Here is a 13,821-nt window from a genome sequence, read left to right on the forward strand (position 1 = left end):
AAACTAACATCCTATGGCATCTCAGGACCCTCCACAAATGGATATCTGCTTTTCTGTCTAACAGACAACAAGTGGTCAAAATTGGCAATGCTTTATCAAATCCTGTTCCTGTCAAGAGTGGCGTTCTCAAGGCAGCGCCCTTGGACCAACACTCTTTATTCTATACATTAATGATCTTTGTGACCATATCTCAAGTAATTGTGTTCTCTTTGCTGACGATGTCAAACTATTTAACACCACAGACAACACTTCTATCATTCAAAACGACCTTGACCATCTAACCGCTTGGTCTAAAATTGGCAGCTCCAAATTTCAACCAGCAAATGCTCAGTCTTACATATAGGAAAAAGAACCCAAAACTAAGTACATACTAGATGGACATTACCTTACAGACGACCCCCATCCGTTAAAGACCTTGGAGTTTTCATGTCAAATGATCTAAGTGCCAAAGCCCACTGCAACTACATAGCAAAAAAGCTCTAAGAGTTGTAAACCTAATTTTATGTAGCTTCTTTTCCAAAACACCACACTACTAACCAGAGCATATAAAACATTTGCTAGACCAATTCTAGAATACAGCTCACCTGTTTGGAACCCTCACCACATCTCTGACATCAATACAATTGAACGTGTCCAGAAATATTTTACAAGAAGAGTTCTCCATTCCTCTGAAAACAACAAAATACCTTATCCCACCAGACTTGAAATCCTAGGCTTAGAAAACTTGAACTCCGTCGCCTTCGACAAGACCTAAGTTTAACTCACAGAATCATCTATTGTAATGTCCTTCCTGTCAAAGACTACTTCAGCTTTAATTGCAATAATACAAGGGCAACCAATAGATTTAAACTTAATGTAAACCGCTTTAATCTAGATTGCAGAAAATATGACTTCTGCAACAGAATCATCAGTGCTTGGAATACTTTACCTGACTCTGTGGTCTCTTCCCATAATCCTAAAAGCTTTAACCAAAAACTTTCTACTATTGACCTCACCCCATCCCTAAGGGGACCATAAGTGCATAAGCGCACAAACGTGCCTACCGCTCCTGTCCTATTGTTTTTCTTTTCTTCTTCCTATATATGTTTATATGTGTATATACTATATAATCTTTTGTATGATGTTGTGACAAAATAAAATAAAATAAAATAAAATAAAATAAAATAAAATAAAATAAAATAAAATAAAATAAAATAAAATAAATAATATATATATATATATATATATATATATATATATTGATATACATAAAAATGAATACAATTAAAGGGAACATTAGCACAGGGATGGTAGGCATGCTGGTGCTCTTATGCACGCCCCTTACAGACCTCTTAGGAATGGGGTGAGGTAGACAGTCTTAGGTTAAAGTTTTGGGGATTTTGGATGAGACCACAGAATCTGGTAGTGCATTCCAGGCATTAACAACTGTTACTGAAGTCATATTTTCTGCAATCGAATTTGGAGCGGATCACTTTAATTTTGTATCTATTGTGTGCTGGTGTATTGTTATGGTTGAAGCTGAAGTACTGTAGTCATTGACAGGTAGGACATTGTTACAGATGATTTTATGAGCTATGCTCAGGTCATACCGAAGGCGGCGTAGTTCTAAATTTTCTAAACCCAGAATTTCAAGTCTGGTGGCATAAGGTATTTTGTTGTGAGTGGAGGAGTAGAGGACTCTTCTTGTGAAATATTTCTGGACGTGCTCAATTATATTAATGTCCAATATGCAGTATGGGTTCCAGACAGATGAGCTGTATTCAAGAATTGGTCTTGCAAAGGTTTTGTATGCTCTGGTTAGTAGTGTAATATTACCGGAGAAGAAGGTACAAAAGATTAGGTTTACAACTCTTAATGCCTTTTTGGCGATGTTGTTACAGTGGGCTTTGGCACTTAGATAATTTGATATGAGTACTCCAAGGTCCTTGACAGAGTGAGGGTCATCTACAACATCATGTCCACTTAGTTTGTATTTTGTATTTTGTATTTTGTATTCTGATTCTTTTTGCCAATGTAAGACAGAGCATTTGTTGGTTGAAATTTGGAGTTGCCAATTTTTTGACCATTCCGACACAAAGTCACGGTCTTTTTGAAGGGTAGCAGCATTGTTGGTAGTGTTTAATAGTTTAACATCATTGGCGAACAGAACACAGTTACTTATAATATGATCACAAAGGTCATTTATGTATAGTATGAAGAGTGTTGGTCCTAGAATGCTGCCTTGGGGGACACTGCTATTAACAGGTGCAGGATTTGATAGGGCGCTCCCTATTTTGACCACTTTTTTGTCTGTTTGACAGGCACACAGTTATCCAATTATGGAGGCATCCGGAGATGCTCTAGGATTTTAGTTTTAGAAGTAGTTTGTCATATACCACTGAATCAAAGGCTTTACAGAAGTCTATGTAAATTGCATCTATTGCTTTGCCCTGAACAAGATTTGTAGTCCATATGTTTTTGCAGTGTAGAAGTTGTAGATTACAGGATAATTTTTTTCTGAAACCAAATTGTTTATTAGAGGGTAGATTGTTTGTTTCTAGGTGGAGGGTAATGGATTGGTTGATGATTGATTCCATTACTTTGCAGGTGACGCAGCATAAAGAGATTGGTCTGTAATTTTCAACTAGGCTGGGATCTCCCTTTTTGAAGATAGGGATGACCATGGCTAGTGACCATAGGTTGGTTCTGAAAGATTTTTCAAAGATTATGCTTAGGGGTTCCACTATAACAGTGGAAAGCTTTTTTAAGAAGTATGCACATAGTCCATCAGGTCCAATAGATAGAGATGGTTTCAGTCTACGTAGTGCCTTTTCAGCATTATCTTCTGTGAAATCTATTTGTGTTAAATCATTGTAGTCATTAATGGTATGACTAGGGAAGGTTGAGCATGAGTGATTGCTGTTAACGAAGACTGAGCTGAAGCATGTGTTAAAGAAGTTTGTTTTAACTGCTTCATCATTGCATTCTTTACCGTTAGGTCCTTTTAGGGGTGGGATGAATCTTGAGTCTTTAAGTTTATTGTTTACAAAATTATAGAAGGTGCAATTGGATTTTGTGCGCAGAAGATTTTCTTCTTGTTTGATGTGGTAATTGGTGCATTCAGTCTTTATTTGGTGGCATATATTTTTGTAGCGGCTTTTAAAGTTAGCTACATAACCAGTTTTGTTTTTTCACCAGAGGTTTTTTTTTTTTGGGATTGGAGCTTTCTTATTGATGTGGGTAATTTGTTTTTTCTGGTTTTGGTGATGATTAATGATACATATAACTCTATTGACTTTGAGCAAGAAAATATTATAATGGTCTTCGGCAGTATTGCAGTTAAAGAATAGAATAGAATGCATTACAGCAGCACTTTATTTGCTACTGTTGTGTCCCACTCCTCCGCTGACGGCCGGGTCAGGGAAATCCGAATCAGGTGTGCCTCTGCAGCTCTGCCAAAGTCCTAGCAAAGTCCTCAGGGCAGGCAGGAGACCAGAAAGTGACTTCAGCAAGATATGTGTAGACTTTGCCTGACTCAGAGAATGCCAGAAAGCAGATCCTTTATATAGGCCATGGGATGTGGCTCCATGACTCAGCACTTATCCAGGCCTGCCCCTCCCTTCCTTCAGTGGATAGGCCTCCGCCTATCAAGTCTTCTGACGCGAGGGTCACTCCAATCAGCAGCTGTTGGTAATTGACCTTCCTCAGGCTCACATGCTGTGGAGGAGGGGGAGGGGTCTAGTTGCTCCGTTTGCCTGGGCATGGAGCCAGAGCTGGGGGCTGGAGATACTTGCTCTTCTTCAGCCTGTCTGGGCATGGAGCCAGGGCTGGGGCCGGGAGATGCCCCCTCCTCAGCCTGTCTGGGCATGGAGCATTCTTCAGCGTTCGGAAGCAGATAAGCAGACCCCGGCTGTGGTGAGAGCGGGCAAGACACAACAGCTACATGTTTGTTCCAAAAGTTGCTCAAAGCCGGATGGAATCTCCTAACTAAGACTAGCAGATCTGGCCTAAAAAAAATCTAGACGATTACTAGATGGAGGGTAATAGAATTCGAATTTTCCTATCTCTGTGAAATCTATTTGTGTTAGATCCACAAATAGAAGGGGCAGGTAGTTGAAGTTCCCCTAAAAAGTAGTCACCCATCTGTATCTCAAAAGAATCGGGTGTGAGTGAATAAAATCACCTGACTTCTTTGCTCAAATCTTTTGTAAACTAAATATCAAAGGGAGGAATTCTAACACTTTTTTTTTATTCCTGACATATCAGCTGTTTGGGAAAATTCTACCTCATAGTTCTGCCTTTGTACCTCAAGATCCATTGCAGACACAGAGTGGGTCTATTTTGATACCTAAGAAATAGATTCCGATAATTTACAATGAGACAATTACTTACCCTATGGACAATGGCAGTGTTCACACAACAAATTTAATCAAGTCAATCCAGGCCTCGTAAATTTATTCCTACAGCAAACTGATTTTAGTTAAGGTTAATCCCAGTTTCATTTGGCTTAGTGCGTTAGACTAAGTGATATGAATATACATGCCTGGAGATTTTATCTCAATAGGGCATAAATACTTGCCATTGACTTTTTTTTCATTCCTAGTTTATTTCTCAAATTAATATCCTATAATTCTGAAATTGCTGTGGTGGTTCCACATCTAAGTGCTACACAGTCATTTGGAAAAGGCCAAACCTGACCAGATGCTTCCATCTGGTTGAGTATACAGGCCCAGAAAATTCATTTATTAAGTAAGTTGTGTGAATGTAGTCGCTGACATTAAAACTGAGGCTTCATGTATCTATGCAAAACTAGGCCAAAGTTGTTTCAGCAAGTGTTTGTCTCTTAAAATGCTACTGGTACAGGAGGGTTTTCATTGTTGATTGCTATTTATAAATGTTGTAATGCATTTTGTAAAACTTTCTTGTACTCTAGAGTTTGTTAGGATTTGAGATGAGCTATCAATATTGTGAAAGAAAAACATCCATGTGCGTGTGTATACATATAGTGGCCAACAAGTACTCTGGAATTGTTTATTCTCAGCTGTGTGTATGTGTGTGCATGCGTGCGTGCATGTATGTACACACACACACACACACACACACACACACAGAGAGAGAGAGAGAGAGAGAGAGAGAGAGAGAGAGAGAGAGAGAGAGCTTAGAATAAATAATTCCAGAGTACTTGTTGGGCGCTCTACACACAGACAAACACAGACCAGTGGTGGGTTTCAAATTATTTTACTACCGGTTCTGTGGGTGTGGCTTGATGGGCATGGCATGGCTTGGTAGGCATGGCTTGGTGCATGGCAGGGGAAGGATACTGTAAAGTCTTCATTCCCTCCCCAATCCAGGGGAAGGTTATTGCAAAATACCCATTTCTTCCCGATCAGCTGGGACTTGGGAGGCAGAGAATAGATGAGGGCGGGGCCAATCAGAATTTTTACTACGGGTTCTCTGAACTACTCAAAATTTCCACTACTGGTTCTCCAGAACTGGTCAGAACCTGCTGAAACCCACCTCTGACACACACACTATATTTACTTGACTGAGAATAAACAATTCCAGAGTACTTGTTGGCCACTATTGTACCAAGAAACAAATGTCAAAACTTGCTGTCAACTACTTCATGATAGAATGAGTAGGCCCAGTGGTGGGATTCAGCTAGTTCGCACCACTTCGGGAGAACCGGTTGTTAACTTTCTGAGCAGTTTGGCAAACTGGTTGTTGGAAGAAATCATTAGTGCAGAGAACCGGTTGTTAAATTACTTGAATCCCACCACTGAGTAGGCCCCATCCATACCCCATTATCTGCCCCTCAGCTTACAACTGTTTGTTTGGTGATTGTTCAAAGTTACAGTTGCACTGAAAAAGGTGACTTATAACCAATTTTCACACAGCCATTGTAGCACCTCCATGGTAATGTGGTCAAAATTCAGACACTTGGCAACTGGTTAATATGTATTTATGATCTTTGCTGTGTCCCAGGGTCATGTGATCACCTTTTGTGACATTTTGACAAGCAAAGTCAATGGGGAAGCCAGATTCACTTAACAACCTTGTTAATAACTCCAGTGATTCACTTAACTGTGGCAACAAATGTCATGGGGCAAAATTCACTTAATAACTGTCTTGTTTAGCAACAGAAATTTTGGGCTCAGTTATGGTTGTAAGTCAAGGGCTACCTGTATAATGAAGCAAATGACAAGGAGAAATATTTCAGCAACTTAGCCAAGCTTCATTATTGGGTGTTCCTTTTGTTCAAAAAATTATCTTGCATCAAAGGGACTCGTAGAAATACCTTTAGCCATGAAACTGGGAGGAAAATAAGTGTATAAGCCACCCATTTACAATTATGATATTCCACAAATATATTAAAAACAATTAAAACTAAAAGCAGAACACATCCAAAGAAAATCAGTCTTCCAAAAATGTCAATAGAGAGCCAAAGTTGTCTCCAACCTTCCCAATAAAAAGAAAGGACATGTGGAGTTGCTCAGGAAGAAGATAAAATAGATTTCCTCTCAAACTTGACTTTTTTAAAAAGTTCCAATGATAAATGAAAGAAGGTGGTTAAAAAAAAACTGGTGGCACATAGCAATGTTTTGTCAGATCCAGCTACAGCAAACAATCTTTTGGAGGTGATAGGCATATTAGTAGACCATGGAGCAGACCAGCCATGGATGATCTTAAAAAGGAGCAAGGAGAAGGAGACTATTCACAAAATATATACCAATCAGAAGACAAAACATTCCAGTTATTGACTGACTCCAAAGTTGGAGGACTGTATTACATGTTTCCAGTACTGATTCATAATATAATTAAGATTCATAAATATATTGCAGCTGCAACTTTCAGCCAGAAGTATTGTATCCCCAGCCAACCAATCAGATCGGATTGGATTGAGTGCATTACTAAAACAAGGTACTATGCGAGTACAAAAGGAGACATACATTTGCATAGAAATTGGTGTAAAACTCTGAGAAGTGTAGGTCAGGGGTGAAATCCAGCAGGGTCTGACAGGTTCTGGAGAAATGGTAGTGGAAATATTGTGTAGTTCAGAGAACTGGTAGCGGAAATTTTGAGTTTGGAACCGGCAAATACCACCTCTGGCTGGCCCCAGAGTGTGGTGGGAATGGAGATTTTGCAGTATCCTTCCCCTGGAGTTTGGAGGGAATGGAGATTTTGCAGTATCCTTCCCCTGGAGTTTGGTGGGAATGGAGATTTTGCAGTATCCTTCCCCTGGAGTTTGGAGGGAATGGAGATTTTGCAGTATCCTTCCCCTGGAGTTTGGTGGGAATGGAGATTTTGCAGTATCCTTCCCCTGGAGTTTGGAGGGAATGGAGATTTTGCAGTATCCTTCCCCTGGAGTTTGGAGGGAATGGAGATTTTGCAGTATCCTTCCCCTGGAGTTTGGTGGGAATGGAGATTTTGCAGTATCCTTCCCCTGGAGTTTGGAAGGAATGGAGATTTTGCAGTATCCTCCCCCTGCCACGTCCACCAAGCCACGCCCCACCAAGCCACGCCCACAGAACTGATAGTAAAAAAAAATGGATTTCACCACTGGTGTAGGGGGGGGTGTCTGCACTGGCTCCTGCCTAGATATTGTTGGTGAATAACTCCAAGACCTTTGCCTTCCTTTCTTCCCTAGATCTTTACCTTTCAAGTGAATGTGGACAACTTGTACAAAAGCTGCCTTTCATACAGAAGGACACAGCCAGTTTTGCAGCTTAATCAGCATGCACACAACCATCTTGCTCAGCTGTTCCTGGAAGGTTTGGGGAATGGTAAGCAAACAGAGCACGTTGTTCATGAGGGTTGTTCCTCAAAGTAACATTTGAATACTAGAACAATTGGTTTAGAGTTTTCAGGTTGCACAATAGTTTTTTTTTTCCAGGCTTCCAAAAGTATCTCCAAGTGTCTGTTTTTAAGCTTTTGAAATCTGCAATATTTTGATGGCTGTGGAAAAACAAACAAGGTAGATGAATGACTGAGCAATGAGATTCTTAGCTACTTGCCAGATTTTAAAAAGTCAGCTACTGATCTCACATAGGGTGAAAATAGTTTGAAAAAAGTGTTGTCCTTTTGACCAACTTAAGGTGCATCTCTAAATGATTATTGCTATATGATTAAATCAATAATTGACATTATTACACCCTTCATAAATACACCTAAGTATTTATGATATAGAAAGCTATTTGCCTCTCTGTATCTAGGTAGGTGTACGCAGAGCAAAATATGACTAATTATATTTATCTACTGTCTGTGGTGCTTCATATTGGTTCTGAGAAAAAAAAAACACATTTGAATCAGCCACAGCATCTAACTGCCAGGTTCAATATTATGAAAATATAGTGGCTAATTCTGAAGGGGGTTGCACATCGATCAATCAGAATAGAGCTGGAAGGGACCTTGGAGGTCTTCTATTTATTTATTTATTTATTTATTTATTTATTTTGCCAATCATATATAAGATAACGGAAAAGTATAAACATAATTTGGATACATGAAAAGAGTAAGTAAAAAGGAATATTAGGACAGGGACGGTAGGCACGCAGGTGTGCTTATGCACGCCCAACCCCTAGTCCAACCCCTTGCTCAAGCAGGAGACCCTATACCATTTCAGACATGTGACTACCTAGTCTTTTCTTTAAAATCTCCAGTTATGAAGCACCTACAACTTCCGGAGGCAATCTGTTCCACTGGTGAATTGTTCTCACTGTTAGGAAGTTTCTCCTTAATTCTAGGTTGCTTCTCTCCTTGATTAGCTTCCATCCATCGTTTCTTCGCTTGCGTTCTGGTGCTTTGGAAAATGGCAGTGGCAGAAAGTGGTAAGCGGCAGAAAAGTTCTTTGGCCTTTGTAGAGTCAGGATTGATTCTACCCCTGTTCTTCCATCTAATGTCAGGATACCACATTTTACTAAATCAGGTTTGTTGACTTGTTAATAGTAGGCTGAGCACATGGTAAAGTCCTATCAAATAAATCACAGTACAGCTTTGTGCAATGTGTGCATACAACTGAGGATATCCCTGGATCTACTCTAATCATCTGGAGGGCCTTTATAAAGAAGTGAAACTTCTTCAGGTCATCACTGGAGATGATATTTGAATTATGGTAGCTCTCCAGGAGATATTTTTTATTGACAAAAGAACTTCACTTCTCACTTAGCTCTTCTGCATCAAAGGGTAAAAAGAAGGAAGAGGATTCAGTGCAGTTCTTTGGACTCTATTTGCAGTTTGCCCTGCTCCTTTCTATGAGGCTGAAACCCAGCTTTCCTGGACATCTTGCTTCCAACACCTCAAATGATGCAATGGCTGACCTCAGTGTCTTTCTTCCTCTTCTGTCGTACTGGTTGTGAAGTCTACAGAAACATTTCGTAATGGCGAGTGCCCAGCTTTTGGGCTGTAAAGGGGACAGACTGGGTTAATAGATTTGTGGATTCCCTTTGAACCCTGTTTGCACCTGTAGATCCTGAAGTCCTGTTCGACTTGGAAAGAAGCTTTGATGGGGGTGGGACAGGGAAGAAAGCAGAGATGGAAACTTCTGGGATAGATAATACTATAATCTTTTCCAGTGTTTGAAGAAATGTCCATCTGGGTTCAGTTCCAAGTGGGGAAAAAGATGCTAGAAACATGGAGAGTGTTTGGAAAGATGGTTTAATGGTGGTCAGGTTCACATGGCTTGAGTTCCTGAACAGAAAAAGGGCTGAGATGCTGAGCGCACCCTGGCTTTATGCTTTCTCTGAGCTTTGAACTTCCACAAGAAGAGTATCCTGATTGGTTGTCAGACTCCCAGGGGGTGGGGGGTCTTAGCTAGCCTTGCTGGCTGATGTAATCTTCCCAGGGGTCATGTGGTGAGTTTCTGTTGCTAGGTGGGTCCTATTGTGTTGCAGATGATGGTCCATTGACAAAGGTGGGGAGGGGAGGCAGGAAGCTGTAGGGAGCTGCTTTGTCCTTAAAACATGTTTCTCCATTTCTCTCATCCAGGGAAATATAATATTCTGTCTTTTTTAATATTTCCTAAAATATTTCATTCCTCTAGGAGGTGGGTGGGTGCTAACTTCCTACACCAGTATGCCTCTCTAAGGATAATTCATTCTCACAGAAATGTGCAGGTTGCCCCAATCTGTGACTTGAATAGGAAAATAGTGAGTAGCAATAGCACTTAGACTTATATACCACTTCACAGTGCTTTACTGCCCTCTCTAAGTGGTTTTACAGAGTCAGCATATTGTCCCACAACAATCTGGGTCCTCATTTTACTGATCTCGAAAGGATGGAAGGCTGAGTCACCCTTGAGCCGGTGATGTAATGGCAGTGAGCAGAGTCAGCCTGCAAAGCTGCATTCTAACCACTGTGCCATCACAGCTCATGCTTCAAGCAATAAAGGATTCTCTTCCCACTCACTCTGTCCCACATATCAAAAGTGTGATGCAACAGAGAACCATCTTAAAAAGCTATGGGGTTGAAATTCTAGACACTAGATGTGTCGTCCTAGAGCGTGTGAGGAAGGGAAGGTGTTGGAATATGTCGTATGATCTTGGACACATACATAGCTGTGTCAGCCTCCTTTGCCTTTGAGAAGCCTGTCTTTACGGATGGGTCACTTGCAGTGCACTCCCAGTGCACTTCTCCTCCACACTTCCAGGGTTCCAATATTGATATCGCATGGCAAAATGAAAGGCGGGGATCTCTACGCTTATTGGTGTCCTGCCTACGAAGTTTTAGAATGGATCCTATTCTGTCATTGGCAACAAGTTCAAATCTTGCAGGCTTGAACCGGGATATGAAGCTTTGGGCAGAGACGAGGTTGCTGTGACATTTTTTCTGAGCCAAAACATTCTTTTCCCTCCTTCGTCTGAACAATCTGTTTTATTTTTGGTTGTCATACTCGCCCTCAATATCCACCGAGTGCCCCAGAATAGATGTTCAGTTTGGCCATTGTGGAGGATGCCAAACAGTGACCAGGCAGCCATTAGAGCTGCTACTTTCAGGGCTTTGGGGTTGGGGGAGAGAAGAAGAAGGTTCTGCTACTGCATTTACCTTTTTAAAAAATCTCTTCTCTTTGGAGAGACTTTATACAATGTTCTTTTGATGCATGATATTAAAGAATCCAATCATACTTATTTATTTAAATTTGTAAGCCACCCAACTCCAGTGATCTCTCGGCAGATATTGATCTGGAGCATCTGCTGAGTGCTCCATTTGTGGATCTCAATGATTTATGCAATACAAGACTAATGTTGCTGCCAGCTGATTTCACGCCAAGGAGCTTTTGATGCATTTTTTTAGTTCTTCCAAGATCACTTATTGTAAAGTGTATAATTGTAATATACTTTAATGTATGTCTGTGGGTGGAATAGGAGTGAGAATCTGGAGTCCAATCTTCCATCATGGTTTGGGGACCTTTATATGTTCTCGGACAACTGAACTGGTGGTGACAACCCTCAAGATCTTCTCCTGAACTGAATCTCTGTTCCCATTGCAGCTCATTTCCCCAGCAGTTGCCAAAGGCCTGGGCCAGCTAGAAGCCTACACTGATACACAGAAAGGAAGTGGTGGCTTTCCAGATGGACAACTGACAATTTGTGAATTTACAGGATACCCGTTCCAAATGGGCTGTCCAAAGTATGAGTGAAAAGACAGTGTCCTGTAAATTCTGGATCCCCTGCTTGCCTTTGGGAAAAGCCATGGCGAGAAATGGAATGTGCATGTTCCTTGCCCCAGTACATAAAGGCAAAGCCCCAGCTTTACCCATCCAGTGTGACCAATACACACAACACGCTACATTGCTATATAATAGATACCATAGAGGAAGCAAGGCAGCTTTCCGGAGGCATATTTTCTCAGTGATGTTGTTTGTTATTTCCAGACCCTAACTGAGATATCACTCTATCAACCTTTGTGAGTGTGACTCATTTCGTGAATGAGATATCACCATTGCCTCTTGGAGAAGTGAACTACAGTATATCAAAAACAGTGAGGTTTCAGCCTAAGACTTTTCACTATGACTTGGCCCCCATTTTGCAAAAACTCAATTACCTGGACCACAATTTCTGAGATGTTCACAATTGAGGACATAACACCCAAGTGAAGGAACAGCCTGCGTCTCTGAGAAGGGATATCCAGGAGATGAAAACCAAGAATGTGAAGGTGCCCCCTAAGACCTCAGCACATGGACTGGTTTGTCAGGAGGCACACTACTGCTTCTTCTGTCATATGTTGCCATCACGGCAGAAGTGAGACCCAAGGGAGAAATGATGGGGAAGAATGAAAGTAGGGCCTGGGATGGATTTGTCTATTGTGATTTCCCCTTGGAGGTCACTATGAAGAACTCATCAATCAAAGCAAGTTCTAGAGTCTAGACCCATCCTGGGCAACTGTGAATTGGGTGGCTAATAGCTTTGCTGTTTTCACGGAATACGTTTGCTTAGATTCTGTATACCTCACTTTCTTTTTTCATACTTCTACTGTGAGGACAAATTCCCCTCTGAAAGTTGTGAGAGAAAAATCCATCAGCTTCTTAAAGAGCCTCACAATTCCTCTCTCACAATTTCTGCCTCTGAAGGACTGGAAGTTGGTTCCCGTTTTAAATAACGCAAGAGAATGGGGTGAGGTGGGAAGTCTCAGCTCTCCTCCTCACAATGAGCAATAAAGACAATTTCATTAAATGTCTTTCAAACATTTTTTAAAGCAAAATCTAGATTATTTGTGCCTGGAGATTTGGAGAAGGGGGTTGCTGAATCCATTGGAAATACCCACATGGGAGACAGTGAGTCATCCATTCATTTTTCTTCTATATTCCTTACAATTGGATCTCATTTCCACATGGTACATAGCTCAGTGGTTAAAGATCAAGGGTGAAATCCAGCAGGTTCTGACAGGTTCTGGAGGACCGGTAGCAGAAATTTTGAGTAAGTCGGAGAACCGGCAAATACCACCTCTGGCAGGCCCCAGAGTAGGGTGGGAATGGAGATTTTGCAATATCCTTCCCCTGGAGTGGGGTGGGAATAGGGATTTTGCAGTATCCTTCCCCTGCCACGCCCACCAAGCCATACCATGCCCACCAAACCATGCCCACAGAACTGGTAGTAAAAAATTTTGAATTTCACCACTGTTAAAGACGCTGAGCTCATCCTCTTCAAGACCGACAGCCTGGGTTTAAGACTCAAGCACCATGTGATGGGGTGAACTGCCTTCGATTACTTACTCCAGCACCTGCCCACCTAGCAATTCAAAAGCATGCAAATGCAAGTAGATCTGTTGGTACCACTTCAGTGGGAAAGTAACAGCATTTCCTGCACTTCAATGTATAGTCATGCTGGTCACATGACCATGAAAATGTCTTTGGACAACACTGGCTCACTCAGCTAAGAAACAGAGATGAACACTGCCCCCTACAGTTGGACATGACTGGACAGGGGAAATATTTACCTTTATCTTACTAAGGCAATATGGGCTGAGTTCAAACATCAAGCAAAGTCATGAACCTTATACATTGTAAGCCGCCCTGAGTCTTCGGAGAAGGGCGGGGTATAAATGTAAACAAAACAAAAAAAACACCGTGTCTTCAATAAGATCTCTGCAAGATGGTGGGTGTACATTGCAGTCCAAGCCCTGCCTGTTTTATACATTTTATATATATACAGTATATGACTCTTGGATCATGATGTGAATTCTTTTTTTTTTTTTATAAAAAGTTTTATTTTACAATCTTATCAAATAATTCATCCAATGTACAGTTATATACAATTAGTCGGGCCTGCCCAGTCACCACCCCTTTTAACCTTCTTCCTCTTCTACCTTCTTTTACTTTCCAAACCTTCCTCTCCTTCTCTTATCTAC

Source organism: Ahaetulla prasina, chromosome 2, assembly GCF_028640845.1.
Source record: "Ahaetulla prasina isolate Xishuangbanna chromosome 2, ASM2864084v1, whole genome shotgun sequence".
Taxonomy (NCBI): domain Eukaryota; kingdom Metazoa; phylum Chordata; class Lepidosauria; order Squamata; family Colubridae; genus Ahaetulla; species Ahaetulla prasina.